We start from the raw sequence: 25982 nt of genomic DNA, 5'->3' as shown, positions 1-25982 counted from the left end.
AGATGTAAGCCAGCATGTTAGTTCTAAGACTCCTCCTGGTCATGATGCCTTAAGGAATGTTCTAACATACAATAACTACTCTTCCTGGTAAGAGATCAATAATCAAGAAGTCCTGATTGCTCACTTAATGGGTCAGTCAACAGAGTTCCCTCCAAGGTCTGGAAAAACCAAAGGCTAAATTCTAAGGCAATTAGAAAGGTTCTAACAGCATTAACCTGATAGTTTAATGTTTTCTCACAAACGTAGTATCTAATACATAAAATGATGAATCACTAGCAATTAAAAGACGCCTCAAAAGGTAATACAAATTACCTTATGATTAAGTTTATACCTTACAGAAACAGACACATGGGGTGATATTAATATCTGCAAATGATATGAAAATGATTAAGGAACCAACTGGATGTGCAGCCACATGAGATTTAACCTCACTGTGGCCTGTAGTAAAGAGGCACCCAATAAGAAGCATGGAGTGTTGTGTGTGCTATGTCATCAGAATAAATGCCTCATCCTTGTTTATGAGTACAGAAGACTGAATTCAGTAAGACTCAGAATCCATCCCAATTCCATGTCCTGGTTTCGAATTCCTAGCTGGCAAATGTCTTCACTAAAATCATGGAATAAAAAAAAATGTTATTTGGAGATAATTATTCTGCTGGATGGAAACTAGGGTGGAGCTTCTAGAACGTAAAGGCAGAGTTGGCATTTTCCTAAGCCTTATTTTGGCCTAGCAAAGAAAAACACAACTATTATGAGTGTTTTATAAGGAAGGATGACAGAAAAGAGCTTCCTGGGTCTTTACCCAAACCTTAAATGAAACCTGCGCTAAAGATGCTGTAAGAGGGTTGCTTGGGCTCAATTACTACTGTGGGCTCAAGACCTCCAAAAAGATTGACCGTGTCTTTTCCTCCAGTGCCCAGGGGTCCTTGTCTGTGCTCCTAGCTGCACCTCACAGCTATCACCCTCAGAGCTTGCAAGCTCCATGAATTCTGTCGGGAGTGTTTCTCAGGCTTGCCAGTGTGTGACTGCAGTAACTGCCCCTACTCTAGACTACCAGCAAGCCCACAGTCGTTGCTGGTCAGAAAGAACTAAATTGAGAGGTATCTCAATCTGTTCAATTTGAGATCTAGGCAGAGTATTATAAAAAAGATATTTTAAGACTGACATTCAAGATAACATTCTATGACAGCTATTTTGCTCTGTAACAAAGAGGCACAGAGCCTCCCTGCAGCTTCGTGAAAGGTCATGGCTTCTTGTTGGCCTGTGTATATCTTACCTGAATGATAACTGGATAGCCACAGGCTTCATTTTTAGCTTTGGTCATAGACACTGCCAGTACGAGGTCTGGGTTACTCACCAGATGAAAGGTCCTTAAGAAGACAGAAACAGTCCCATTATATAACATACTGTGATCATTGTAAGTGAAATTTCTATACATTTCTTCTATGGGGAAACCCAAGTCTCTGTAAGTTTTACCAGCTAAGCAAAACAAATAAGGTATGATATTCCAATTTGGATATTATCAAATTTCTACTATAATACCTTAAGTAGAATTTATAAATAATAGTTCATACTTTATCATCATTTAATAATTCCTCATAATCTATTTTCCCTGATTAAATCATGGTGTGGCTTCTATCTCTGGATCATACCCACATTAGTATATCTTTATGGTCCATGTTGCTATTACTGAGAAGTGTTAAAGATGATGAAATGGACCTTATACTTAGGGTTCATGTCTTCATATTATATGGTGTTAAAACTCAATGCTTCAGTTGTGCATCCCGTGGGAGTCAAATGAGTTAGTGCATATAAAAGTAAATATTATAAGGAAAGCCATTTGTTATAATTATGCACTGTTGTGGCCTTTAAAAATATTTGCTGGAGCTCTATCTATGAGCTACCAGTCCAGAACACATACATTGGGAGGCTCCGACCACCTGTAACTCCAGTTCCAGGAGAACTGACACATTCTCAGACCTCTGCAGGCACCTACACTTAGGTGCACATTCCTACACACAGACAGACACATAAAGAATAAAATAAATCTTAATATATACATTTTCCATTAAATCCCCATGTTTCCAAAGATTTCCCTAAAGTCCAAGATATATGTTGCAATGTTAAAAGTTTTATTTGTGAACACACACACATGTGTGAGGGTGTAAGTGTGTGTGTGAGTGTGTGTGTGAGTGTGTGAGTGTGTGTGTGTGTGTGTGTGTGTGTGTGTATGTGAACAGATTTGTGCAGGCCAGAAGAGGGAGTAGAACACTTTGTAGCTAGAGTTGTAAGCCGTCAGATGTGAATGCTAGGAACAAAGCTCCATTTTATCTGGAAGTATAGAAATGTTCTTAACTGCTTGGCCATCTTTTCAGCCCGTATGTTGAATTTTTCTAAAAACTTATTTATTTATTTATTTACTTATTTATTTATGTGTTTTGCTGAGTGTATGTATGTATGAATACCATTTGAATGCTTGGTGCAGATGGAAGTCAGAAGAGGGCACTGCGTGCCCTGGGACTGAAGGTGGTAAGCTATTATACACCACCGTGTGTGCTGGGGATAGAAGCAGCCTCCTCAACAGGAGCACCATGGAACCACTTCTCCAGCTCCTATACTGAGTTTTAAAAGTGATCCTGGAGCCTGCACAAAGACTCCTGGGCAGAAAAAAAAATCGGAATGACTTGGCAAAAACCTACATGCTATTTTTCTTATATCAATTTTAAGAACAGTAAAAGGTGCTCAGGGGTTTTGTCTGGAGAGAAAAAATTCTTTATTTCTTCTTTATTTTTCTAAACATGGTTACATTAGACTCAAGTGGTGGCATTTCTGCCATTGAAAATATAGCTCACCTTGGATGTAAAATGTAATGTGAGAATAAAGGAATGGAGAGAAAGTGGGGCTGTATCCATTATTTTAAAAATATAGTTTTCTCTAAAGACTTAAAATGTTCCAGATATCTAATTCAGCTTTCTGAGCATAAAAAATCAAACAATAAAACAAACAAACAAACACCACATCTTCATTGTGAAGAACTACAAAATTCTGGAAAATAGGACTTTTAAAAGCCCACCATATTTGTGAAAGAAGATAATACTCACAACATCTTTTCCCCTACTACTAGTTAATGGGGTACCACTCAATGTCCAAAATGGACATTCAATTTTATGAAATGCCTCTTCAGCATTTATCATGGCCTGATCCTCCGAGAAGAATGAGTATACTACATAGCTCACCTCTGTGGGTTCAGCCATTTTCATAGTTCACCTGTTGCATGTATATTGGCATGCAACGACATGATTCACATGAATGAGTGAGTGTTGATTTCCTGCAGTATTAGTTCCCAGTATTAGTTCCTGCAGTGCTGGTTCCTGAGCTGTCAAGAGGTCTACATTTTACTATCTAGGATAGACCCTTGTGTTTTAATGCTTTCAAGTTATGCTTATCGTAATAGCACTGGGATACAATGTTTCTGCCTTGCTGTTTGGTATACAGTGGCTTTTTGCAGACAAGCACAGATTTCCTATGGAAAGTGAATGTTTATTCTGCTATCAGCAAGCAGCAATCAATAGTACTGTTAGAACGGGAAAAGAGGAAAGCGTTTCAACAGCCAACTGTCCCAACCAACTAGCCATCACTGTCCCATGGCCTGATGAAAAATAGAGCCTCATGATGGCAAAGTGTAGAGTTTCAGGGTCTGAAAGCAACTTTGGTGCTACCCATGACTAGAGATTTCCAAAGCTTATGGGCCAACAGCTAACAGAGTTTGGGGTAAGTTTCTCTTTCTGTTTTTCTTTAACCTCCCTGTCTGCTCCTTCTTTTCCAATAACCAGGAGAACGAATGACAATGCTTAATGGGACTCTGAACCACCATCATCTCACGATGAGCATAGAAGTATTTCCAAGCTTGCTTAAGTCAGAGAATAGTCATTCCCCTTATCTACTCAACTGTACACATCAGCCATGCCTGCATTCAAATTTAAGTATGAATATTATGGTTCTGGGTGTGTTTGTGTGGGATTTCTGTGAGTCTGAATGTGTATGCCTCACTGACTATATTTATTTCTAGTGCTTTTACTTTGTAGTTTGTTTCATCCTGTTCTGCTTTGTTTATGTATGTGTGTTTTCATCTTATTTTATTAGATAGATGATAGATAGATAGATAGATAGATAGATAGATAGATAGATAGATAGATAGATAGATAGATAGGAGAGGTATGGATTTGGGTGAATGGAGAGTCAGTGAATATCTTGGAGGAGTTAGGGCAGAAAAATTTAATCAGAATATATTGCATAAAAATTCATTTTTAATTTTTAAAAACCAACCATGAGAACTTTATCACAATCCAAAAAGACAAGGCAGAAAGATGCTGTAAATATAAAACATATCTTGGTAGTTCTAGGATCCCAGTTCTACAGGAACAAGAATCTTGATCTTTTTAGTTCTTTGCTGAAGTTCTATTCCTAAAACGATTCTTTCAACAACCCACAGCATTAATCTCTGGGGGGTCAGGGTGCAGGATGTTATTTCAATTTTTAAAAATTTTCTAAGACTCGCTTTGTATCTTGAAACGTGGTCAATTTTTAAGAAAATCTCATGGGCTGCTAAGAAGAAACTCTACTCTTCAGTGTTTGGGTGGAGTACTCTGTAGCTGTCTGTTCGGTCCATTCCATTCAGGATATGATTTAACTCCAGAGTTTGTTTATTTAGGTTTTTTTTTTCTGGATGACCTGTCTATCAGTAAGAGTGGGCATCTGAAGTTACCCACCACCATTGTGTCAGGGTCAGTATGTGATTTCCTAAAAACTCAATAGCATCTCTTTTATGGAAATTGGGTGTTCTTGCATTTGGGGTATATATGTTAAGAACTGTAATGTAAGGATACTCTTGGTATATTCTTGCTTCAATGCATACATAATGTCAGCAGAATGAGTGAATTATAGTCATTTGTAGAGAAAAAAGCCTAATCTAGTTCCCCATCACACAGACAGCATAGACCTGGTGGACGGAGTGAAGAAACCCTTCTAGCAGCTCTGTCCAGCAAGTTTCTCTCCAGTTTCACCAACACACAACCAATGACTATTGTGAGCTGTCTGTTTTACAGAGTGAAGGTAGCTTCACTCCTGCCATGCCAGGACTGCTGATGCTACCTACCTCCAAGAGCTTTTCCAATCTGCCCCAAAGTATAGAGGCCTAAGCCCTGGGCAGAGCAGGTATTTAGAGTATACAGAGAGAGTCACAGCTCCATTCCATTAAGAAATATTTTGCACAGATGCCTGAATACACAAACCTGTACAGTGCAAGAGATCGCTAGAGCCCTACTACATGTAATGGTAGAACTTTAGTAGATCAATAAAGAACAAACAGGAAGTAGATTTTTCCTTGTTAAATTGATGTTCAATTGTACACAAAAATAAACAGAAATGTGCAGTGAAACATCCTGGACCTCAACATTGTTAATATTCTGTCTTGTTTCATCTAAGTGAAATTTGACCTTTTATTTTTGCTAGAATTTATGATTTATTTACCTTTAATTGTATGTTTAAATAGATATAATTCTGCATGCATGTACATATGCATTTAGGTGCCCATGGAGGCCAAAAGAAGATGTTGAATCCCCTAGAGTTAGGCAGACACTTTGAGGCCCACTCTTCTGTGAGTTCTGAGAACCGAGCTCTGGTCCTCTACAAGAACAACAGGTACTCTAGACTGCTGAGCTGGCTCTCCATACTTTTGCTAGAAAACCTAAAATAAAACTGATTGAAATATCTTATTTTTTATCTCCAAATAAACCCTTAAGTGACCAGGACCCCCTTTCTATTTCACCATAACCGCTGAGCAATTATCATGTGCACATGTGCAGTAAGATTAGTAATATTTTCTCATTGTAGCCACATAGCCAAGTTATTTTAGATTTCTTCTCATCTTCTCAAGAAAACGTGAGCATTTTGAATCCGGACCCAAGGCCAGAGATTGAATTAGGTTAGTACATTTGATCAAGTAGGAAGTCGTGGTCACTGTATGAATAGAAACCACTTAAGTTATATTTGTAACTCAAAAACTGGGAAGGCACCTAAGTAGAGAGAGACAGATAAATAAAGATCTCCAAAATTTTCAAAATTGGAAACACTTTAGAATCCCTTTTTGATTTCTTTCTGTCTCAAACATAAGTTAGATGAGAACCTAGTCTTAAGTCAGTGGCCAAGTAAAACTAAGTAACAAATAGATCCCTTTTCTGAATGTAACAGCGGCTAAAGTTGTATGTAGCTTACCTAAAATTCTTACCTATCTCTCTGTCTCTTCTTTTACTAGGATAAAGACTTTTAAGCCAAATAAAATAAAAAAATCTGAGGCCCTCAACTGTATTCCTGCCTGGTGTGTGGAGATCTCTCAGAATCTCATGCAGTTTGACGATGTAAACTTCCCATGGCCATGGTTTTACCTGCTATCTGTCTTGTGTGTCCAGTGTTGGTGACTTTCATCAGATTTCTTTTCCACCAAAATGACCTCTGTGCCTGAACGGGGTTTGGGGCCTTGTACTCCCAGGACCAGCTGAGGAGCAGCGAGACTAATGATTTGACCATCTCTGTATTCAAACTCCTGATGACACAGCTTCCGTGATCTGCTTTGCTTTGAGAAATGGCTATGAAACGAAACTCTGTTAGTAACAGGAAAATGGCCCCTGGAAGTGCATGCACCGGAGATGGTGAGTTCTGTTGGCAAGACCTCCATGGGCTGTTCGCCTTGCAGTGGTAAATATTTCAGGAGTACAACAGCAAGGCCAGTGTGCTCAGAAGCTGCAATGGAAAGTAGAATCCTGGGACTGGAGGGAGTGTGCTGGACTGCTCCTTTAGAGCATCTGAGTTTGGCTTACAGCACCCACCAACCAGCTCACAGACACTTCAAACTCCAACTCCAGGGATTCAAAATTCTCTATTTTGTCCTCTACCAGCTTGACATACATTCTCTGTCTCTGTCTCTCTGTTTCTCTCTCTTTCTCTCTCTCTCATACACACACACACACGCACACACACTACATGTTAATAAGAAAAAATAAAGTGGAATCCTGAGCTTATTTTATGAAAACAATGTATGTTTATCTAGCAGAACATTTGAAAATTTGCCAGCTAAGAGAAAGAAATTCAAACAAAATAAGGAAGAGGAGAGGAAGCAAATAGAGTGAAAATAGAAAAAATAATGGTGGTTTATACAAATAGAAATATTTTTTCTTCTGTTACTTCTGGGTTCTGGGCTCCAAAATTTTCAGTAAAGAACTATCATAAGAGAATAAGGATATGCCAGGAAGTCCATTTAAACAAATCTCTTACTTAAGGACATTAAAACATTAAGCAGAAGTATGGCACGTTGTAAACATTAGAACACATTGACATATTAATCTAAAGAACTTCATTAAGCCCTGCTCTGTGTATGATCTGATGCTAACTACTAAATGTTTGGGATGGTTTAACTCACATGTGCTAGTAACCACTACAATGTTAAGCAAAGTCTAAGGATAAAAATATACAATGTAGATTATATCCCTAGCATTTCACTGGGTCAGGATCAGAATAAAATGTTCAAAAGTAAAAATTGTATTTTCCTATCTTCTTAGAGGAATTGGAGGCATCTTAGTAGAATGCTCAGTAATTTATCCATACATGCATTCAATGGTTATAAAGCTTTGAACTCTGTTCCAAGTTCCCGGGACTCACAGGTGGATGAAACTACTGTTTAGTAGAAAGAGTATATCACACCACATACCAAGGCATTCTATAACCCTGCGCAGAATGAGCGCAAGGGTAAAGAACCTTCCCTTCCCACTAGTCCCGGATGCTTTGATCAGTATCACAAGACAAAAATGTACATGCTGGCACACACAGTCGCAAATCAAAGTAAAAATGTTAAGGAATGTACTTGTACCAGCATGAGGGAGTCCAAGGCCAGACAGAACCTAACAACAGAAACCCCCTGCACATTTTACCTGTGTTTCTTTGGGGGCTGCACATTTTCAAAGGGCTCCTTCTCTGCTTTCTTTGGAAGGCTGCCATCAGCAGCAAGGCTGTACGAAGGGTCTTGCCAAGCATACTTGAGCATCCTGCGACAGGCTTCCATGCGGAGATGGGCTCTCGCATGTGAATCTCTGTTAAGATGCGAGGACAAAGTCAAGTCTAAGAATGCTGATGTGTGTTCAGGGGGTCTCCACATGCAGCCTGACCACAGCCTACAGGATATCGGTGCTTCTGTAAATCATATTTTCATGGGGGTGTCTAGATTTGGAAATCCATACCTCACTAGCACACAGTTTAGATCTTTTAGTAGAGGCCTATAAATAAAATCCCTCAATCACATAATATACAACATTAAATTTTGCTATTTTAGTTTTGAAAAGTGGGCCCATGAATTATATTGAAAAGTGATATTAAGACCATTAAATTGTTGTAGCTTCAACAATTCACACTGAACATGAACCAGCACTCACTCCTTAAACTAGGGCAAAGTGGGTCCTAGTTATGCCTGAAGCAATATAGCTCAGATGAAGGGGTTGCAAGCGCTATGGATGTTAAGGAATCTTATTCTCAATAGAGGACTCTAAAGTGACTCGACACACAGCTGCACACGTGCTTTTCAACTGAGAAAAGTACTTCGAAACACTAGGACAGAATAGCAATGATTTGAATGCTCAAGACACAGACGGGTGGGAGTAGTGCCCATTGTTCAGACCCAGAGGTTCAAAACTCCAGGTTGCTGTTAGAAGACACTTGCTTTGGGTGGGATTGGGGCATAGCGTTATAAAGACTGTTTTGTCAAGGGTGGGATAAACACAGAGGGAAAGCAGCAAGTGTACGTCAGCCTCAGCATGCAACCGGGTAAATAGCCTTCTTTCTCTGGGGTTTACTGTAGACACTAAAGTGGTGGTGGTAATTTGACATAACTAGGAGCATTATGAAAGGAGCGGAACTTTCCAGGGCAATTCTGGTGCTAACAAATGTGGATGCACACTTATCAAGGGCCAGGGCCAGTGCTGCTTATGGATATATGATTGGAGTGTGGCCAAGGTCTCCTGAGCACAAGTAGCTTCTCAAGGCAGCCTGTCCCCAGTGGCTGAAAATACACCAGTGCCATCTTGTGTTTGAAACAGAAAGCACAGCCTTGCCACCTCACCCTACAGTCCACTCGGAATTTACCAGTCTTTGATATTCCTGGTGAGTCAAATGTAGTCGAGTCAGTTTTACAAAAAGCCTTTAAAAATCTATCTTGTTTAAGCAATTAATTAACCAAATTGCTAATTGACCAGCTGCATCTCCGTTAGTTATTCATTCCTTTAACCAGTATTTATCTAGCATCTACTATATGCCAGGTATAGAGCTCAGTGTTGGGCACAGCAGTAAACGGGACCAGGAAGTTCTCAGTCCATGACGCTCGCCTTGTGGTGGGAAGAAGAAAGATAACAGACAAGGGAATGAGTAGCCACAACCAGTGCTCTCCAGCCTCCAGGGAGGAAAGCAGCGTACCGCAGGGGAGAGCCACCGCCATGGGATCTGGTGAGCTCTCAGACACCTCTCAGAGGCTGTGTTAAAACTGAGGGCTGGGAGGAAATCCCTCAGGTGGGAAGAGCACTCTAGTCAGAACCAAAAGCAAACAAGCAAGAAGCAAATTCATTTCAGGAACAGGAAGATGCTGATGTGACAGGGTGCGTGGTTAGAGTAGATCCACACAGGGCTCAGGAGTCAGGAAGGGACAATCTCATGTTGAGAAAGTGAGAAAGCCATCCCTAAATTCTGTGCTCTGAATTGGCTTCCCATCAGCAGGGATGTGGGGTCAGTCAGTGCACAGGCTTGTCCTCTCCCAGTTCCTTACAGGCCTTGCCACACATCTCCCCACAGAACCCAGCGATGAAAAAGGGCCACCCTTCAGTCCTGAAATCATACATACAAGTAACATATGGACTGAGCAGGTTATACTTAGGAACATACATGTACATACATATATTCATGTGAAGGTGAAACAAAGAGGCCATGGGTTTAAAGGAGAGTGAGGAGGGACATAGGGGAGGACCTGAATGAAGGAAAGGGAAAGGAGAGGTGTTGTAATTAAATTATAATCTCATTAGAAAAGAAAGAAGGGGTTCTTGTAGATGTATGTCCTCTGAGTGTCCTTCACGGATGTCCTTCCTGAAATCATCTCACTCTTCACATGCTAAGTCCTCCACAGACACAGACCGAGGACTCCAGAGAAACTGCACAGTGACTTTCTAACACAGAGTTTTATCAGCAAAGACACCTTCCTGGACAGGAAGGAAGAACATGAGAGAGGACAGTGAAGGACATGGGACATGGAAGCCCAAGAAGGTGGCAGAAGAGGATAGAGACAGCAATAAGGGAGGAGTGCACAAGAGTAACAGACAATGGGATGAAAGAATGAAAACCCTGGAGCCAAATCCGTGACTTTTTATGATAACTAAAAATTAAGTTGAAAATAACATTTCAATGAATGAAGAAAGTGATCTGTTTAGATACAGTTCAAGGAACTAGTGAGAACAGGTACTCATGAGGACTCAGGCCTGGTGGCTACAAGGGGAGTTTGGCATGAAAGTATGAGTCACCAAAGCAGAGTTGTGAGGCATCAAACTTATGAGTCAACAAGACTGCCTTGTGAGTCGGTGACACCTCTGGATGTGGGAACTAGGGTCACAAAGCCTGACTGGGATGCTTGGGTGAGACCTACACAGCACGGAGTGATGAATCATGTGTCACACTAAGAAAAGTGTTTCCTAAAACCAGCTTCCTCTATGATGGTAATAAGGTGAGTCAGTCATGGCTCAGCAGGTACAAGCATGTGTTGCCTGGACCGGCAACTTGAGTTTGATCCGAATAGCCCACAGAGGGAGGAGAGAATCAGGCATTTGTCCTCTGACTCCCACACCTGTACTGTGAAGCACTCACATGAAAAATTAATAACTTTAAAAATCAAAGCTTGTAACAAGGATAAATGAATTTAGGTAGTCAATGAAGCTTTGTTCTGGAATGAACTCAACGATTCCCTTATTCTGTCTGCAGAGCACATGATGCAGAGCCCTTTTCCACACTGAATTCCCAGGTTAGACAGGAAGGGTTAGGAGAAGGGGTTTAACAAGGACCTCTATGCACAGCACTGGTGAAACTAGTATTGTTGGTGAAGTCACCATACATAAGTGTGCAACAAGAACTGGAGGCGGAAAGAAGTATCTGCCGTGGACCTTAGGATTGACCTCCTTCAGGCCATTGCTCGTCACCTACTAGAACTTGGTATGCTAGACAGCAAGAAGAGATGAGCCATGGGGGAGTGATCGTGTACAAATGGGGTCACTGACGGGCAGGGGTGAGGGTAGCAGAGAACTAATTATTACTCAGCTTGTCAGGGCACACACTCTCTGAGAACTGTGTGGAAAATCACGTCAGCAAGGTAACAGTGCACGATGGAGCGTAGATGACTTGAAAGGATGACACATCAAGATCCAACAGAAACCATTTCCCTGGCTCAGAATGACTTAGTGTTTACCATGATAGAGCATGGCGAATTAAATAAATAAATGAAAAAGGGAGGGAGGGAGGGAAAGAAAGAAGGTGCAATTCTAAGATAATGTCCTTTCAAAAATCATCTCATTGAAATTACATCACTGCTAGTAGATGAAAGTGATGGTTCGAGTTCTGGTTCTATTCATTTATTAGAAAACTAATTACACACTGTGCCTTCAAGTGACCAAGTTTCAGAAACTCCTCTGAGTCCCCTGCATGGACTCCACACTACTGCAGGAGGGGGAGTGCTGGGGGCGGGGGCTGCGGTCACAGAGCACTGGTCCCTTTCTGGCCACAGTGATTACTTACAGAGTCTCTCTGGGAGCATCCCCTGTTATTAAAGCAGCATTTCCCAGCTGCCTCCCCTTTGGTTCTTTCCCTTGTTTCTCCTCTTCAAAATCTGCTGCAGGTTTATTCACGGCAAGCTTGCCCCCGCACGCAAGGTCACTTTGAACTTCTAAAACAAGAGCTGAGAAGAAATGGACAAGTTGCAAAGACTTATACTTATGACTGTAGAACACTGGGAATATGAAATACACATTCACACAAGGGTAAAACATTCAGCCCTTGGGAACTCCTTAAACCAAAAAGTTGGTCTTTATTTAACAGGATGCTTGCCAATTATTTCCCCTCAAGATATTGTTAGACAAAAGTACTAATAATAGGCATTTCCAAGCTTAATTTAATTGTTCTCTATTCTAATTATTCAAATAAGATATATATGTGTATATATGTATATATATGTATATGTGTAAATGTGTGTGTGTGTGTGTGTGTGTGTGTGTGTCTTTAGATTGTTCTCTGTGGCTCAACTACGAAAGTCAATACTGTGAAAGATGCATGTGAACCCCCTGGGTGCTAAATAAATGTGTGAGGTCATGGCTTTTCCTTACTCTGATGAGGGAAAATGGGATCTCACAAGGAAAAGTGAGACGCTATAGAGAACAGAGAAAGCACAAAGGCAGAAGTGGGGGTGGAGGCTGGCGGGCAGAAGCCAACTGCATGCTGTTTCTCTGAAACCATCTATCTATCGTTCTTTCTTTCTTTTTTTTTTTTTAATTTTAGACAAGGCTTCCTTCAAGGAACTGGGACTCACCGAAGAGAGTAATCTAGCTGGCCAGTTGGTCTGTCTTTGCTATCCCGGTGCTGGGATCACAAGTTCTTGCCATTACACGTGACTATTCACAAGAGTACTACCAATGGCTAACAGTCTGCTGACCGGGCTCTCTCCCCAAACGTCATTGACAGTTTTTGACACTCAAATGCCATACTATCCTAAGATGACAACCACATAATTCACAATGCACACTTTCCCACAAGCCTTTCCCTCCTACTTAGTGTACAAAGAGTTGAAGTTCAGTGTTGACCTGTGGGGACAGAGGTAAAAGTAGACCTATTTCACCATGTTGCCTCACTGTGGAAACGCTAGGGAGACATCAGTACTCTGTGGCATGATCTCTCATGGTTACATGCATATGGGTTTGGCTTTCTGAAGATGCAGCTATGACCTATGATTTGCCAACATGCTTTCTGGCAACTTCCTAAATTGGTTGATAAATAAGGGTGAGATGGCTCTCTAGCTAAGACTTCAGAGGTAACCCAGAGGCCACTGCCTGGTTTCAGAAAGCAAGACAGAGCAGGAAGCAGGCTTAGCCAGGCAGGAAGAACAGAGGCCACTCAAAATACTATCTGGGCCAAATGAATGAATACAAGTTACCCCAGACATAGACTCCAGCCTAGGAACCCAGACACAAGAGGATCTACATCCTAAATTTTTTCCTCTCAGCCAACTGGGGCTCTGCAAACCGAGAAGTCCTAAATCCCTCCCTAAGAGATTGATTACATAAACAGATGGTACAACATTAAGACATGATTGGTCATTTAATCCTTTTTCCTTGATGAGAATGCATGGGGCTCACAAATACCTATATATCTGTAAAAGAGAAAAGAGATTATGTTGAGTTTTTAAAATCTCTTTGCTTTTGCAAAGTATATTAGTAACAAAACATGCAGCCCTGTTAAATATACTTTAATAAATGAGGCTAAAGAGCTAAATAGCAAAATGCTTGCTTAAGTAAACATAATTTTTTAATAGAAAGCAATATCATGAGGTATGTTAGGACATCAAAGTTAGATAACTTCAAAGCTTACCTTCCACCTTGTGCATGCTGCAAAAGGTTTTAATCTTGGAAATGTCTAACTCAAGGCTCCTTAGGAAGACTTGCTTTTTCTGTTGAGCAATGGAGAGGTCAGGATTGATCCAGTGTTCTCCACATGAAACATATACCTATCAAAGACATGAGTTGGGAGATGGTGTGTAAGGAGTCGAAGCACCTTAATATAGGAACTATTGTAGCAACTGGAACACTGTACAGTGGGAGAACGGCCAACACGCAGTGTCATGGGATACCACCCAGTAATGAGAAAGAAGGAATTGCTGAGAAAGGCCGTGATTCTGCAGAGTACATGGAGGGAGGCAAAGTCTAAACTTTGTGTTGTCAGACACCAGGCCTCTTCCGTGTTTACCAGTGGATGCTTGCTTTTCACACAACACAGAGCAGCAAAAGTGAGTGCCTCACCCTTTGCGCCACTCCTATTCGTCTGGAGTCACTTATAAATAAAAGGCTTTCAAGTAAGTTTTCTAAGATCAGAGCAAAGAGAGGACCGAAATGCAGGTGTAGTCAAAGGCTGCCAAACTGTGACAATGGCCAGTGTGGGCTGCTGGGCCTTTCTGTAAGTGCAGCTTTACTGGGGAAGAGGCTTGCCCATTTGCTGGAATGCAGTCGATTGGTGGTGTTTCAGTGGAGACCACACAGTCACTGCAGCCTAAGATCTTCACTAACAGCCCCTTCCTGGAAAAGAGATTAGAATCCCTTGTATAAATGGACTTGTAGTATATATAAACATGAAAATATTAATGTAGGCTAGAGACCTGGGTAGCAGTTCAGAACATGTACCACGCGTGCAGGGCTAGGATCCCAGCATCCAAAGTGAACTCATCCCCACCTGTAAATTTGCTCAAGGAGAGACAACACCTTCTTATGGATTCCAGAGAAACTGTACATATGTGTACAAATCCACAGAGAGACAACACACAGACACACAGATACACACACACTGACAAATCCATGTTTTCTATTTGTATGCATATGCTTTTAAGGCTGGTCACTTTGAATTAGATAACCAATAGGGCGCTCATCCCTGGGAGAGGTTAATTCTCCCTCTCATAGCAGTCATTAGTTGTCTGAAGTTCCTTGTCCAGGCACAGGATCCCATGAAATTGTTCTTCCATGTTAACATGTCAGGTGATACTGCCTTTGCTCTGGTCTTGTTTATGCATATGCACATAAAAATCCATATTTGTATTAACAATAATTGTATAGAGAAGCTCTATTTTGGTGTTATTTTTATTTCCTTTGGATTTTTTTTATTTATTTACATTTCAAATGTTATCCCCTTTCCTGGTTTACCACCCATAGATCCACTCTCCAATTCCTCTGCCCCCTTCTTCTATGAGGGTATTCTCTCACCCATCCACCCACCCCTTACCACCTCCCCGCCCTGACATTCCCTTATACTGGGGGATCCAGTCTTGGCTGGACCAAGGGCTTCTCCTCCCATTGGTGCCCAACAAGGCACCATGACTCCTCGGCTACATATGGAGCTGGAGCCATGGGTCTGTCCATGTGTACTCTCTCGATGGTGGTTTAGTCCCTGGGAACTCTGGTTGGTTGGTATTGTTGTTCTTATGGGGTTGTAAACCCCTTCAGCTCCCTCAATCTTTTCTCTAACTCCTCTAATGGGCACCCCATTCTCAGTTCAACGGTTGGCTGTGAACATTCCCCTCTGTATTGTCAGGCTGTGGCAGAGCCTCTCAGGAGACAGCTATATCAGGCTCCTGTCAGCATGCACTTCTTGGGATCCCCAATAGAGACTGGGTTTAGTGGCTGTATGTACATGGGCTGGATCCCCAGGTGGGGTAGTCTCTGAATGGGCATTCTCTCAGTCTCTGTTCCAAACTTTGTCTCTGTATTTTCTTCTATGAATATTTTTATCCCCCTTTCTAAGAAGGACTGAAGCATCCACACTTTGGTTGTCCTTCTTCTTGAGCTTCATGTGGTCTGTGGATTGTATTTTGGGTAATTCGAGCCTTTGGGCTAACATTCATGTATCAGTGAGTGTATATCATGTGTATTTTTTTGTTTTTGTTTTTGTTTTTTTGTGATTGGGTTACCTCACTCACAATGATATTTTCTAGTTCCATCCATTTGCCTATGAATTTCATGGTGTGCAGCTTTCAGACTCTCAAGAGGTCCTTAGATTACAAAGCACTACCTTTTGGTTTTGTTTTTGGTTTGCTTTGGTCTTATCTGTCTGTTTGTGTGTGAGTGTGTGTGTGTGTGTGTGTGTGTCTGTGTGTGTGTGTGTGTGTGTGTGTGCATGCATGGTCCATGTCCAACTTCAAGAGTTGGTAATATATTATGAGCTTTGTTCTTTATTCAAAGAGCTTCAGGCATCAGTCAGGGCAAGCAATGTTTTTTGTTTTGTTTGTTTTTTTGCCTAAGCTAATAACTCTAATTTCACAATGGGGGAAAAGACTAAGTTGTATAAGACCTTCTATTTCTCAGCTCACTCTAGGCTCCAAATAGAGTTTAAAAAAAAACAACCAGTGGCATATTTGTTTGATGCTGTTGAAGTGGACATATTGTAAGGAAAGTTAAGAAAGCTTATTTCAAAAAAACAAGAAAGTCAGGAAATTAGTCATTTAGTAAAGAAACAAATAATTATATTGTATAGACTTAAAAAGATTCAAGGGTCTAATTCTTCAGCAACAGAGGTAGAAATCAGAAGTGAATACTTAGCCTGCCTTAGGTTCTGTGCTGGAGAAAAGGGTATCTTTGAAAAAAAGGCTCAATAATCATATATTTATTTATCATATTTAGTCATGCAGGTCCAGTCCACTACCTAGGAAGGCAGCAATGCTATTGATTAGCATTTGATGTTTTTTTCCATCTTTATTAAATTGGGTATTCCTTATTTACATTTCAAATGTTATTCCCTTTCCCAGTTTCCAGACCAACATCCCCCTAATCCCTCCATCTCTCCTTCTATATGGGTGTTCTCCTCCACATCCTTCCCCCACTAACACCCTCCCCCAAGAATCCCATTCACTGGGGGTCCAGCCTTGGCAGGACCAAGGGCTTCCCCTTCCACTGGTGCCCTTACTAGGCTATTCATTGCTACCTATGAAGTTGAAGTCTAAGGTCAGTCCATGTATAGTCTTTGGGTAGTGGCTTAGTCCCTGGAAGCTCTGGTTGGTTGGTATTGTTGTTCATATGGGGTCTCAAGCCCTTTCAGCTCTTTCAGTCCTTTCTCTGATTCCTTCAACAGGGGTCCCGTTCTCAGTTCGGTGGTTTGGTGCTGACCTATGTATTTGCCGTTTTCTGGCTGTGTCTCTCAGGAGAGATCTACATCCAGTTCCTGTTGGCCTGCACTTCTTTGCTTTATCCGTCTTATCTAGTTTGGTGGCTGTATATGTATGGGCCACATGTGGGGCAGGCTATGAATGGGAATTCCTTCAGCCTCTGTTCTAAACTTTGCCTCCCTATACCCTCCTAAGGGTATTCTTGTTCCCCGTTTAAAGAAGGAGTGAAGCATCTGCATTTTGGTCATACTTCTTGAGTTTCATGTGTTCTGTGCATCTAGGGTAATTTGAGCATTTGGGCTAATATCCACTTATCAATGAGTGCTTACCATGTGTGTTTTTCTGTGATTGGGATGATATTTTCCAGTTGCATTCATTTGCCTATGAATTTCATAAAGTCATTGGTTTTGATAGCTGAGTAGTATTCCATTGTGTAGATGTACCACATTTTCTGTATCCATTCCTCTGTTGAAGAGCATCTGGGTTCTTTCCAACTTCTGGCTATTATAAATAAGGCTGCTATAGACATAGGGGAGCATGTGTCTTTGTTATATGTTGGAGCATCTTTTGGGTATATAACCAAGAGAGGTATAGCTGGGTCCTCAGGTAGTTCAATGTCCAATTTTCTAAGGAACCTCCAGACTGATTTCCAGAATGGTTGTACCAGTCTGCAATCCCAACAATAATGGAGAAGTGTTCTTCTTTCTCCACATCCTCACCAGCATCTGCTGTTGCCAGAGTTTTTGATCTTAGCCATTCCAACTGGTATGAGGTGAAATCTCAGGGTTGTTTTGATTTGCATTTCCCTTATGACTAAAGATGTTGAACATTTCTTTAGGTGTTTCTCAGCCATTCGGCATTCCTCAGCTGTGAATTCTTTGTTTAACTCTGAACCCCATTTTTTAATAGGGTTATTTGTCTCTCTGCAGTCTAACTTCGTGAGTTCTTTGTATATTTTGGATATAAGCCCTCTCTATCAGTTGTAGGACTGGTAAAGATCTTTTCTCAATCTGTTGGTTGACATTTTGTCATAACAACAGTGTCCTTTGCCTTACAGAAGCTTTGTAGTTTTATGAGATCCCATTTGTGGATTCTTGATATTAGACCATAAGCCATTGGTGGTTTGTTCAGGAAATTTTCTCCAGGACCCATGTGTTCGAGATTCTTCCCCACTTTTTCTTCAATTAGTTTGAGTGTATCTGGTTTGATGTGGAGGTCCTTGATCTGCTTGGACTTAAGCTTTGTACAGGTTGATAAGAATGGATCAATCTGCATTCTTCTACATGCGGACCTCCAGTTGAACCAGCACCATTTGCTGAAAATCCTCTTTTTTCCATTGGATGCTTTTGGCTCCTTTGTCAAAAATCAAGTGACCATAGGTGCGTGGGTTCATTTCTGGGTCTTCAATTCTATTCCACTGGTCTATCTGCCTGTCTCTGTACCAATACCATACAGTTTTTCTCACTATTGCTCTGTAATATTGCTTGAGTTCAGGTACAGTGATTCCCCCAGAAGTCCTTTTGTTGTTGAGGATAGCTTTAGCTATCCTGGGTTTTTTGTTATTCCAGATGAATTTGCAAATTGTTCTGTCTAACTCTCTGAAGAATTGGACGGGAATTTTGATGGGCATTGCATTGAATCTGTAGACCGCTTTTGGTAAAATGGCCATTTTTACTATCCATGAGCACATGGGAGATCTTTCCATCTTCCAAGATCTTCTTCAATTTCTTTCTTCAGAAGCTTGATGTTCTTATTATACAGATTTTTACTTGCTTGGTTAAAATCATCCAGATGTATTTTGTATTATTTGGGACTATTATGAAGGGTGTCATTTCCCTAATTTCTTTCTCAGCTTGCTTCTCTTTTGTGTAGAGGAAGGCCACTTATTTATTTGAGTTAATTTTATACCCAGCCACTTTGCTGAAGGTGTTTATCAGGTTTAGTATTTCTCTGGTGGAAATTTTAGGATCACTTAAATATACTATCATGTCATCTGCAAATAGTGATATTTTGACTTCTTCCTTTCCAATCTTATCCCTTTGATCTCCCTTTGTTGTCTGATTGCTCTGGCTAGAACTTCAAGAACTATATTGAATAAGTAGGGAGAGAGTGGGCAGCCTTGTCTAGTTCCTGATTTTAGTGGGATTGCTTCAAGTTTCTCTCAATTTAGCTTAATGTTAGCTACTAGTTTGCTGTATATGGCTTTTACTATGTTTAGGTATGGGCCTTGAATTCCTGTTCTTTCCAGGACGTTTATCAAGAAGGGGTGTTGAATTTTGTCAAATGCTTTCTCAGCACCTAATGAAATGATCATGTGGTTTTACCTTTCAGTTTGTTTATATAGTGGATTATGTTGATGGTTTTCCGTATATTAAACCATCCGTGCATCCTTGGAATGAAGCCTACTTGATCATGGTGAATGATTGTTTTGATGTGCTGTTGGATTCGGTTTGCCAGAATTTTATTGAGTATTTTTGCGTCGATATTCATAAGGGAAATTGGTCTGAAGTTCTCTTTCTTTGTTGGGTCTTTGTGTGGTTTAGGTATCAGAACAATTGTAGCTTCATAGAAGGAATTCGGTAGTGCTCCATCTGTTTCAATTTTGTGGAATAGTTTGGATTGTATTGGTATGAGGTCTTCTATGAAGGTCTGGTTGAATTCTTCACTGAACCCATCTGGACCTGGGCTCTTTTTGATTGGGAGACTTTTAATGACTGCTTCTATTTCTTTAGGAGTTTTGGGGTTGTTTAAATGGTTTATCTGTTCCTGATTTAACTTTGGTACCTGGTATCTGTCAAGGAAATTGTCCATTTCCTCCTGATTTTCAAGTTTTGTTGAATATAGGCTTTTGTAGTAGGATATGATGATTTTTTGAATTTCCTCTGGCTCTGTTGTTATGTCTCCCTTTTCATTTCTGATATTGTTAATTTGGACAGACTCTCTGTGTCCTCTGTTTTGTCTGGCTAAGGGTTTATCTATCTTGTTGATTTTCTCAAAGAACCAGATTTTGGTTCTGTTGATGCCTTGTATAGTCCTTTTTGTTTCTACTTGGTTGATTTCAGCTCTGAGTTTGATTATTTCCTGCCTTCCACTCCTCCTGGGTGTATTTGCTTCTTTTTGTTCTAGAGATTTTAGGTGTGCTGTCAAGCTGCTGACATATGCTCTCTCCTGTTTCTTTCTGCAGGCACTCAGAGCTATGACTTTTCCTCTTAGCACAGCTTTCATTGTGTCCCATAAGTTTGGGTATGTTGTACCTTCATTTTCATTAAATTCTAAGAAGTCTTTAATTTCTTTCCTTATTTCTTCCTCAACCAGGATATCGTTGAGTAGAGCATTGTTCAACTTCCATGTATATGTGGGCATTCTTTCCTTACTGTTATTGAAGACCAGCTTTAGCCTGTGGTCATCTGATAGGACGCATGGGATTATTTCTATCTGTCTGTATTTGTTAAGGCCTGTTTTATGACCAATTATATGGTTAATTTTGGAGAAAGTACCATGAGGTGGTGAGAAGAGGGTATATCCTTTTGTTTTAGGATAGAATGTTCTATAAATATCTGTTAAGTCCATTTGGTACATGACTTCTCTTAGTCTGTCTATGTCTCTGTTTAATTTCTGTTTCCATGATCTGTCCATTGATGAGAGTGGGGTGTTGAAATCTCCTACTATTATTGTGTGAGGTGCAATGTGTGCTTTGTGCTTTAGTAAGGTTTCTTTTATGTATGTAGGTGCCCTTGTATTTGGGGCATAGATATTTAGGATTGAGAATTCATCTTGGATTTTTCCTTTGATGAGTATGAAGTGTTCTTCCTTATCTTTTTTGATGACTTTTGGTTGAAAATTGATTTTATTTGATATTAGAATGGCTGCTCCAGCTTGCTTCTTCAGACCATTTGCTTGGAAAGTTGTTTTCCAGCCTTTCATTCTGAGGTAGTGTCTGTCTTTGTCTCTGTAGGCAGCAAAATGCTGGGTCCTCATTGCGTATCCAGATTGTTAATCTGTGTCTTTTTATTGGGGAATTGAGTCTATTGATGTTGAGAGATATTAAGGAATAGTGATTGTTGCTTCCTGTTATATTCATATTTGGATGTGAGATTAAGTTTGTGTGCTTGTCTTCTCTTTATTTTGTTGCAAGATGATTAGTTTCTTGCTTTTTCTAGGGTGTAGCTTACCTCCTTATATTGGGCTTTACCATTTATTATTCTTTGTAGAGCTGGATTTGTAGAAAGATATTGTGTAAATTTGGTTTTGTCATGGAATATCTTGGTTTCTCTGTCTATGTTAATTGAGAGTTTTACCAGATACAGTAACCTGGGCTGGCATTTGTGTTCTCTTAGGGTCTGTATGACATCTGTCCAGGATCTTCTGGCTTTCATATGCTCTGGTGAGAAGTCTGGTGTAATTCTGATAGGTCTACCTTTATATGTTGCTTGACCTTTTTCCCTTACTGCTTTTAATATTCTTTCTTTGTTTTGTGCATTTGGTGTTTTGCCTATTATTTGATGGGAGGAGTTTCTTTTCTGGCCCAATCTATTTGGAGTTCTGCAGGCTTCTTGTATGTTTATGGGCGTCTTTTTCTTTAGGTTAGGGAAATTTCTTCTATGATTTTTTTTGAAGATACTGGTCCTTTGAGTTGGGAGTCTTCACTCTTTTCTATACCTATTATCCTTAGGTTTGATCTTCTCATTGTGTCCTGGATTTCCTTTATGTTTTCGGCCAGTATCTTTTTCTGTTTTACATTATCTTTGATAGTTGAGTTGATGATTCCTATGGAATCTTCTGCTCCTGAGATTCTCTCTTCTATCTCTTGTATTCTGTTGGTGATGCTTGTATCTATGGATCCTCCGTCATCATGATCAAACATGATTTTAAATCTAGATTTTGCTTTTCTGGTGTGTTTGGATATTCAGTATTTGCTTTGGTGGGAGAATTGGGCTCTGATGATGCCATGTAGTCTTGGTTTCTGTTGCTTGGGTTCCTGCGCTTGCCTCTTGCCTTCAGGTTGTCTCTGGTATTATGTTGTTTTGCTATTTCTGACAGTGGCTTGACCGTCCTGTAGGCCTGTGTGTCAGGAGTGTTGTAGACTTGTTTTCCTGTTTTCTTTCAGTCAGTTATTGGAACAGAATGTTCTGCTTTTTGGTGTGCAGTCGATCTTGTCCACTGGCTTTCAGCTGTCCCTGTGAGTGGGAACCAGAAGGGCCTGCCCCTACTTCTCCTGGGTCCCTGCGCCCAGAGGGGCCGGATGGTGCTAGGCGCTTTCCTCTAGAGTCAGAAAAGTGGGCAGAGAGTAGTCTCCACTGGTTTCCCAGGTGTGTCTGCCCCTCTAAAGGTGTAGCTCTCCCTCCCACAGAATTTGGGTGCAGGGAGCTGTTTGACCGGGTCCATTTGGATCTGGGCACAGTCTGGACTGCAGGGCTCCTGCAACTTGACTGCCCCTATCTTTCTGTGCCCAGAGGGCCTATACAGTTTCCTCTTGGGCCAGGGAAGTGGGCAAAGTGGGCAGAAGTGGTGGTCTCTCCTCCCCTGAAGTCTCAGGATTGCCCACATGTCTGGGTGATCATCTCTCTCTCCCACGGGGTTTGGGAGCAGGGAGCTGAGGGCTGGGATCATCCAGGTTCGGGCGCCAGCTAGAAACTGGAATTTTCCAGTCCCAGAGGAATTTTGCCTTTGTGTGTCCTGAGTCCACCAGGCAGGTAACTTGGAGCAGAAAACTTGGTCTTCCCTCTGGTCTTGGGCCTGAGGTCATTCCTCGGGGCTAGGTTTCAGCTCCCCATGAGGGCAGCAACCAGAAGGGCCTGCCCCTACTTCTGGGTCCCTGTGCACAGGGTGCCCTGATGGGGCTAAATGTTTTCCTCTAGAGTCAGAAATGTGGGCAGAGTGTAGTCTCCTCTGGTTTCCCAGGCATGTCTGCCCCTCTGAAGGTCTAGCTCTCCTTCCCACAGGACTTGGGTGCAGGTAGCTGTTTGATTGGGCGCATTTGATGTTTTTTGATGACTGACTCCTTTGTGGGAATTCTAGAAAGAATATGAATGGCAAGCCTAGAAGCCTCACATTGAAGGATGTTTCCCTTTACTTATTCTCATTGATTAAATATCCAGTTCCACACCCTGCCTCAGTTACCAGTTCATCTCTCTGTAGGTCTTCCAGGGAAAAAAGTTCCTTCCCTTTTTCACTGAAAAGTCTCCGAGCAGCAGAAGGTAAATTCAAAACTTTGGTGCACCTGTAACAAGAGACATATAACTTGATTATGCATACATAAAGCTTCAGTGGTAAAGTAAGAGAGCAGAAGGAACCAAGGCCTGGCCATTAGTAGTGACTCAAGAATGAGGTCCTAGGTTCAGTCTTTTAACTCTCAGTTCCTGTCTCTGGTTTATGGACTAGATGGGAGACCTACAACATAACCTGAGGTTCAGAAAATGCCATGGAGGAGGGGGCAGGAGGATTGTAAGAGTCAAAGAACAGAACACACACTAAGATAGTGTCGTCCAGACACAGTCATGATGCTGCATTCATGAATCATCATCAATAGCATGGTTGCTTAAACCATGCCTGCATAATGAATGACCACACCAATTAACATGCATACCTGCATAATGAATGACTACACCAAATAACATGCATACCTGCATAATGAATGACCACACCAATTAACATGCCAACATGGATGTGAGGAGTTCCAAAAGATACCCCTCCCCTTAGATGAAGAGTTATTGGCTATCCATGGCTGATGAGCATTTTCTCCAGAGATGGGCCCCACAGATAGGCTATTTAATCCCAAGTTTAGTCATCACAAATCATAAACACATGTTCATATGAGAAAGACTAAAGGGACTCAGAAGGCGTGTGTGTGTGTGTGTGTGTGTGTGTGTGTGTGTGTGTGTGTGTGTGTGTTTGTGTGTATGTGTGTGTGTGGGTAAGAAGAATAATTACAGAAGAACAGAGAAGAAAGCTCATAAACTTGACAGAGGAGAAGAGGAGTTGCGGGGAGAAGGAAGGTGGAAATGAAATAAGGGTTGGGGGATCTGATGAGCCTGCAAAAGAAGAGATGAGCAGCTTGAAGGTATTTGGGATTCTGGAATAACAAATCTGAGTTTCTATTCACGGGCAGCAAGAGGTATTGGAGCATAGGCGTCTATTCACTGAAGATATTGGAGCATAGGCGTGTTGCCCTTAGCCATACCTAAACCCTAGGGAAGGAGAAATAGGGCTAACAGCGGTGCTGGGCCGGATCCTAAGCAGTGCGGTTGTGATGAAGAATGTCTTGTCATGCACTGCTGATACTAACAGGTACCACTGTGTGAGTTAGAGATGACTCTGTGCTTCTTAGCAAGACTCGTATGAGGAGCAGTTCTAACTCATATTTCCTACCTCGGCTTGCAGCAATTAAAAAGTAAGGAGACCAGTTATTTCTTTCAGGGGTATCTTGAAAAGAAATAAGCCAGTAAGAAGTACATCATCTCATCTCCAGCTGATGGACCAGCTGATACTGAGTGAGCTCCCTCACTCACAGCAGCTGGTGGGATCACCCTGCTTCTTCTGCTTGATACCAAAAGAGCTACACCAATGCCATCTCACTTCCTTGGACATCTGTGAACTTACAGTGCAGCCTGTGGTACACCAGCTTCTGGTCCCTCACTCATATTTCTTTAGAGTGAATGTTTACCTGTGGGAGCATGTTGCTCTATGAGAGTTGGGTCACGGAGGAGGACTGGGTGGCTAATTACTCTTCCTTTATCCTTTACCTGTTTTGGAGTCCTAGTTTTAGTGCTAAATTTGACCCATCTGGGAAGTTTGTGGAGGGCTAAGGTAAGGAGTTTTCTGTGCACTCTTTCCTCTTACCAGTTTGAAGCTAGCCAACATCAAAGCACGGAGCAAAGAGTAACTGGTTTCTAAAACCTAATAATGAGTGTGTCTTCTGAAGGCAGATCACCTAGAGTCAAATGTCAAGCCTCTTTTACTCTTGTTTCTGGAATTTCCAATTGAATTTTGAGATTGTATAGCTTTGACTTCCTATTACATCACAAGTGAGTGTGCATGCATGTGCACGCATCCATGCACAGACACACACAGACACACACACACACACACAACACACACACACGATTAAATTGTCTATAATCATTGTATTTACAACTTATATAAAGATATGTTTTTGTGCTATGGGGTAAGCATGACCACTCAAGCATTCACACACAAAACACCTTTGCATTTCAAAGAGTAAGCATTTACCTCTCCAAAAGATGGTGAAATTCAATCTGGTATCTTTCTGTTTCAGAATAGTTCATGGCATGGCTTTTCTCTTTCCTTTCAGCATTAACATTTCTGAAACAAATAATTTGAGATGCATTCATGGTACTTGACATTTGATTAGCATCAGCATGTCTTAATAGCATATCCTAACGTGTGGATAAGCGGTGAGACCTAAACTTATCACAGTTTGCTCCCAATAATCTACCTCTATTTAAAAGACAAAATTTCAAATTTTAACGTACTTAAATATTAAGCTTCACATTTCGTAATTAAATAAAAGTTCATACTGTATACTCGATGATATGGTATGTTAAATAAACATGTATTCTTTGAGAGATTTATGTAAGAAAATCTATCTGCATTAATTCGTTCCTTTTCTTACAGTGCTAAACACTCAGAAATGTAAATTTCTTTACTTCAAAAAACAGACTGTTGAGGCTTGCCCCTCTAGCATAGCTGCAGCCATTTTGTTCCATGCCTGTCAGCCATTTTGTATTGTTGCTATAATATGTCTGTCTCGGTCATTGACACAGAAAAATAACTTGTCTCAGAGCAGGGGCATGCTGTCCCCATAACCTACTATGTTCTGTATGTTATGCGGTTTGCTAATCTTTTTTTTTTTTTTTATTAACTTGAGTATTTCTTATATACATTTCGAGTGTTATTCCCTTTCCCGGTTTCCGGGCAAACATCCCCCTCCCCCCTCCCCTTCCTTATGGGTGTTCCCCTCCCAACCCTCCCCCCATTGCCG

The 25982-nt window shown here is 41.1% G+C and overlaps 1 pseudogene across 1 annotated transcript in view; it reads right to left on the bottom strand.

The window, feature by feature from the left end:
• Positions 1–25982, bottom strand: part of Dcdc1-ps1 (doublecortin domain containing 1, pseudogene 1) — a 411937-nt pseudogene that overhangs the window by 37440 nt on the left and 348515 nt on the right. Inside the window, 7 exon segments of the transcript NR_175340.2 lie at positions 1277–1370; positions 6444–6644; positions 7983–8141; positions 11866–12025; positions 13708–13843; positions 23102–23201; positions 25211–25303. The product of NR_175340.2 is annotated as a doublecortin domain containing 1, pseudogene 1 (transcript).

The sequence above is a fragment of the Rattus norvegicus genome, chromosome 3 (genome assembly GCF_021556685.1).
Source record: "Rattus norvegicus strain SHRSP/BbbUtx chromosome 3, alternate assembly SHRSP_T2T, whole genome shotgun sequence".
NCBI classification, from domain to species: Eukaryota; Metazoa; Chordata; class Mammalia; order Rodentia; family Muridae; genus Rattus; species Rattus norvegicus.
This window is presented reverse-complemented; position numbering and strand designations above follow the sequence as displayed.